The sequence below is a fragment of the Pongo abelii genome, chromosome 22, assembly GCF_028885655.2.
Source record: "Pongo abelii isolate AG06213 chromosome 22, NHGRI_mPonAbe1-v2.0_pri, whole genome shotgun sequence".
Lineage (NCBI taxonomy): Eukaryota > Metazoa > Chordata > Mammalia > Primates > Hominidae > Pongo > Pongo abelii.
The window spans coordinates 22,120,120-22,126,450 of record NC_072007.2 but is presented as its reverse complement, the minus strand read 5'-3'; the positions used below and the strand labels follow the sequence as shown (position 1 = coordinate 22,126,450).

Sequence of the window (6,331 nt, the reverse complement as noted above, 5' to 3'; positions counted from 1 at the left end):
GGTGCAGACCTGTATTTCCAGCTACTGGGGAGGCTGAGGTGGAAGGATGGTTTGAGTCCGGGAGGTTGAGGCTGCACTGAGCCGTGATTGCATCACTGCACACTCCAGCTTAGGCAACAGAGCAAGACCCTGTCTCAAGAAAAAAACTCCATAATGATTGTACACATTTATGACATATAATATAATGTTTCCAAGCACGTGTATATCAGTAACAACACCTCATGGTAATTATCAGATCCAGCTGCTCAGAAATCTCATTTTCCAGTGGCTAAGGAATATGTGTTTTTTTTTTTTTTTTGAGACAGAGTTTCACTCTTGTCACCCAGGCTGGAGTGCAATGGCATGATCTTGGCTCACTGCAACCTCCGCCTCCCAGGTTCAAGCGATTATCCTGCCTCAGCCTCCCAAGTAGCTGGGATTACAGGCATGTGCCACCACGCCTGGTTAATTTTGTATTTTCAGTAGAGACAGGGTTTCATCATGCTGGTCAGGCTGGTCTCGAACTCCTGACCTCAAGTGATCCACCTGCCTCAGCCTCACAAAGTGCTGGGATTACAGGCGTGAGCCACCATGCCCTGCAATATGTATCTTTTTAAAAAAACTTTATTTTTCCATAAGTTATTGGAGTACAGGTGGTATTTGGTTACATGAGTAAGTTATTCAATGGAGATTTGTGAGAACGTGGTGCGCCCAACACCTGAGCAGTATACATTGTATCAAATTTGTTGTCTTTTATCCCTCGCCCCCTTCCCACACTTCCCTCCAAGAAAATCCTCTCTTTGGACTATTTTGTAATATACAATATATTCTTGTTAAATATTGTCACCCTGCAGAGAAATAAAACTATGTAATTTACTCCTATTTAATTGTAACTTTGTACACGTGGACCAACCTCTTTCCATCCCTTCTTTCTCCCTCCCTTCCACAGCTTCTGGTAATCACCACTGTGCTGTCCATTCCTAGGAGATCAACTCTTTATTTTTATTTTTATTTTTTTTTGAGACAGAGTTTTGCTCTTGTCACCCAGGCTGGAGTGCAATGGCATGATCTTGGCTCACTGCAAACTCCGCCTCCCGGGTTCAAGCGATTCTCCTGCCTCAGCCTCCCCAGTAGCTGGGATTACAGGCGTGTGCCACCACGCCTGGTTAATTTTGTATTTTCAGTAGAGACGGGGTTTCATCATGCTGGCCAGGCTGGTCTCGAACTCCTGACCTCAAATGATCCACCCACCTCAGCCTCCCAAAGTGCTGGGATTACAGGCGTGAGCCACCACGCCTGGCCAACCCTCTCCTCATTCAGGGGCTTAAATAAAATTTGCTTTTCTCCCCAAAGGCAGGTCGCCACCCCACTCAGCCCAGTTTCAAAGGATGGAGTGTAAACGGTGGTTTGCCCAATTCCTGCTGCCGTGAAATACTTCAGCTTACAGCAGAAAGCCGGGCGCAGACACCATGCTTTATTTCTATTTCCGTGAACAAGAAGTGTCTCTTGCAGTCTGCAATATTTGTTGTCAAAAAGTTCACTGGCTGTTGTATCAAATCAGCCACCTCTATAGGGTGTGATCGTTGACAATTTTTTGTTACATCCCGATGGCCGTTTTACCTGGACCATTTTCTTCCTTTCATGGGTGAAGCAAAACTCCTTGGCAGAGTTTTTTTTTTTTTTTTTTGGGACAGTCTTGCTCTGTCGCTCTGTTGCCCAGGCTGGAGTGCAGTGGGGCAATCTCGGCTCACTGCAAGCTCCGCCTCCCGGGTTCACGCCATTCTCCTGCCTCAGCCTCCCCAGTAGCTGGGACTAAAGGCACCCACCACCATGTCCACCTAATTTTTTGTATTTTTAGTAGAGACAGGGTTTCACCGTTTTAGCCAGGATGGTCTCAATCTCCTGACCTCGTGATCCGCCTGCCTCGGCCTCCCAAAGTGCTGGGATCACATGTGTGAGCCACCGGGCCCGGCCAATGTGATGATTATCTATAGATATACCCTGATCATCAGCAGGAGGAAATGAAGAAGAGGTATTGGTTAAAAATAGAAAGTTGCAGTTACGCAGGACGAATAAGTACTAATTTGTAACAATTCAGTATGAAATAGTGTGACCTTGGTTAACAAGACTCTGCTCTATGCCTGACATCTGAGAACAGGGGAATTGAAGTCGGAACTTTGTTCAGAAGAGGATGGCTTTGCAGGCTTTGCTGAGCATGCTGAATTCACGGTTTCCGGGTCAGCCCCTGAGCTGCCCAGGGACAGGGTGGAGACCCTGCCCCAGAAAGTCCAGGAGCCAGGAACCTGCTTAGAGACACATTTCAACAAGGAAAACTACACCCAGGCCAGCCTCCTTAAAAACACATAGGCCGGGCGCGGATGCTCAAGCCTGTAATCCCAGCACTTTGGGAGGCCGAGGCGGGCAGATCACGAAGTCAGGAGATCGAGACCAGCCTGGCTAACACGGTGAAACCCCGTCTCTACTAAAAATACAAAAAAAATTAGCCGGGTGTGGTGGCGGATGCCTGTAGTCCCAGCTACTCAGGAGGCTGAGGCAGGAGAATGGCGTGAACCCGGGAGGAGGAGCTTACATTGAGCCTAGATCATGCCCCTGCATTCCAGCCTGGGTGACAGAGTGAGACTCCATCTCAAAACAAACAAACACACACATATATCATGGGCCAGATGTGGTGGCTCACACCCGTAATCCCAGCACTTTGGGAGGCTGAGGCGGGCGGATCGCCAGAGGTCAAGAGTTCCAGACCAGCCTGGCCAATGTGGCGAAACCCCATCTCTACTAAAAATACAAAAATTAGCTGGGCGTGGTGGTGGAGGCCTGTAATCCCAGCTACTCAGGAGGCCGAGGCAGGAGAATCGCTGGAACTCAGAGGATAGAGGCTGCAGTGAGCTGAGATTGCACCACTGCACCCTGCAGGTTGAGTGACAGAGCAAGACTCTGTCTCAAAAAAAACAAAAACAAAAACAAACCATATATCATGGAAAATACATTAACCCAGCACTTTGCAAAGCTGCTAGGTGTGAATCCTGCTTGCCAGCTTGGCAGCTCCATCAACATGGAGGTCAACGTCTGGGAAGTGTTGCAACGTCTGGGCAGTTGCAGAGGTGGGCTTGCCTGTCACAAACATGGCTCTGGACCCCTTTACTTAAGATATGACTGGCTCCCTGCTGCCCACCCACCCCACAAAAGCTGGGGAGATACTGCAGGAGGAGTATGTGTGGGATGGAAAATTGTTTTCACCTTCCCATTTGGATATTAAAGAGGCCATCGGTGGTGGGAGAGTTTGCAGCATTTGGAGCTGGAGAGGTCCTTCCAGGGCCAGGTCTGCCAGGGGAGGGATGGATGCAGGATCCTGAAAGAAGAATGAGGCGTGAGGGCTCATTGCAGAAGTTAACTAATGCTCTGAGATTTAATTTTTCAAGGAAAAAATGACCATTTCTACACAGACATGTACATAGACCATTTCTACATAGAAGCACCGATTAGCAATGTCCATCATGAGGACTTTTGTTTGCTTCCGCCTTCATGGGAAAATTGCTTTAATACTGCTCTTGTTTTTTTTGTTTTTGTTTTTGTTTTGTTTTTGAGACGGAGTCTCGCTCTGTCGTCCAGGCTGGAGTGCAGTGGTGTGATCTCGGCTCACTGCAAGCTCTGCCTCCCGGGTTCACGCCATTCTCCTGCCTCAGCCTCCTGAGTAGCTGGGACTACAGGCGCCCGCCACCACGCCCGGCTAATTTTTTGTATTTTTAGTAGAGATGTGGTTTCACCGTGTTAGCCAGGATGGTCTCGATCTCCTAACATCGTGATCCGCCCGCTTCGGCCTCCCAAAGTGTTGGGATTACAGGTGTGAGCCACTTCACCCGGCCAATACCGCTCTTGTTTTAACCCACTTTCGCCCTTGGCTGGTCCGAGGTGCAAAGACAAATTACTTTGGGATAAACCTGGGGTTTGCACCATAGTGTGAGCCATTTGTGTAGGGCTGGATGCACCCAGAGGTGCACACACAGATCCATACACAACACAGACACTCAAGACACACACACATCTTTAGACAACGTACATGTATAGACACAACACAGCACGCTCAACAGACACACGCATGCATACACAACACAAAGTCAGACACAAACATATACACACACACACATTCAAGACAACATCTATACACGACAACACGACACACATGTATATATAAATAATGCCACGCACGATCAACAGACACACACACACACAACCCACACTCAAGACACTTCTATACACAACACACATGCATATACACAATACCACACATGCTTAACAGACACACACACAAGACACACTCAAGACACAACGTCTATAGAGCACACACATGTATATACACAATACCACACACGGGATCAACAGACAGACACTAATATACAACACACATTCAACAAACACACACACAAACACATCATATATACAAGACACACAGATCTATACACAACACACTCAACAGACACACAACAGACACACACAACATGCTCAACAGACACACAACACACAAGAGACACACAAACACATCATATATACAAGACACACACATCTATACACAACACACTCAACAAACACACACACAACACACAACAGACACACACAACACGCTCCACAGACACACAACACACAAGAGACACATGCACAAACACATGATGAACACAGCACATGCACTCAAGACACACATGGACACACAACACAGTTTAATGTAGGTTTCCTACCCTTTTAGAACTGAAAAAAATAAGAATGAGGCATGAGGGCTCATTGCAGAAGTTAACTAATGCTCTGAGATTTAATTTTTCAAGGAAAAAAATGACCATTTCTACACAGACATGTACATAGACCATTTCTACATAGAAGCACCGATTTGCAACATCCACCATGAGGACCTTTGGTTGCTTCCCCGTCCATGGGAAAATTACTTTAATACCGCTCTTATTTTAACCCACTTTTGCCCTTGGCTGCTCCGAGGTGAAAAGACAAATTACTTTGGGATAAACCTGGGGTTTGCAGCAAAGTGTTAGCAGCGTGTGTAGGGCTGGATGCACCCACTGCTTAGCAGTCACGGGCTCACCCCAGAATGTGGGGAGGCCAGACGTGGGGCCTGGTCCCTGCCGCCACTAATTAGCATGGGTTTTGTAGCCGGTCGTTAAAAAGGCCGGGTCAAACAGTTGCAAAGTTATGAAGCAGCCACACATGCTAAAGACCTGGGCTTTGCAGAGGTATGAATGTTTCACTGTGTTGCCAACTTCTCCTGAACTTTGGCGTCCTCATGGGAAAAAAAAAAAAAACCTTCTAAAAGGGGAGGGAGCCATGTAAATGACCTCCCCGTCTCCACACTGCCTTTTTCCTGGATTGAAACTGTGGCGTTGAAAAGGAGACTTATCTGCAGACACCCAAGTCAACCTCAGCAAAATTAACTCTGTCTTTTCCGAGATGTCGTCACGATTATTTTTCCATGATGACAGTAAGAGTCAGAAAATATACCACCTTGATAAATATATGTTTATCATTAGGTGCTTCTTGGGCCAGCTAGAAGATGAGTGGGTTTTAAACTTTGGAGCTGGCATCTTGAGAAGGCATTCATTCAGTTTTGTGTTTTCACCCAGAAACCCACATTGATACTGGACTTTGGAACTCGGCTCTGATTTCAAATTCCTGTCTTCTTAAGACAGTGTGGCAGGTTCCACGGCTCCGACGTGCGTCTCTGCGTGTACGTAGGTGGTCAGGTCAGCGGGCCAATGCGCCGACGCTACAACAAATGATACGTATAAATTATTGGAGCACTCCAGGAATGGCAATTTGACTTTTTATGAGCCTGTAACGACATCCCTAGAGAAGTGTGTGTGTGTGTGTGTGTGTGTGTGTGTGTGTGTAATTCTGGAAAGGATTTTGCATTTTCGTACCTTTGGCACCACTGACTTTAAAAGGGGCTGCTTTAGATTTTGAATTTCTCCACTCATCAATAAGAGATATTTTGGTGTTTTTTTTTTCTTCTTCTTTTCTTAATGTCTGGTTTGTGCAGGAAATATAACAATTCTAATCCTTGTTGATGGGGGTCTTCAAAAAATGAGACTTTGGGGTGTAAAATGGAGCTTACCCGTCTACATCTTGGGCATGGCAATTTGGGCACCTATTTCAAGGGTGTGGGCACGAAACCACAGGCTCCTGTGAGCTCATATCACTGTTGATGGGTTGGCAGAGTAAGCGGATTCTGGACACTGTGGCAATTTAACCACAGTGAGAAAAGCAGGCAGAGATGAGACGGTCAGCTGCAAGCAGCCTTTCTTCCCGTAGGCTGATGGGCTGAGATGCTGCATCT

General features: G+C 46.8%; 1 pseudogene; it reads left to right on the top strand.

Moving 5' to 3' along the window:
* The first annotated feature begins 306 nt into the window (after positions 1–306).
* LOC129052377 (uncharacterized) lies at positions 307–1,718 on the top strand (annotated as a pseudogene).
* The last annotated feature ends 4,613 nt before the right edge of the window (positions 1,719–6,331 follow it).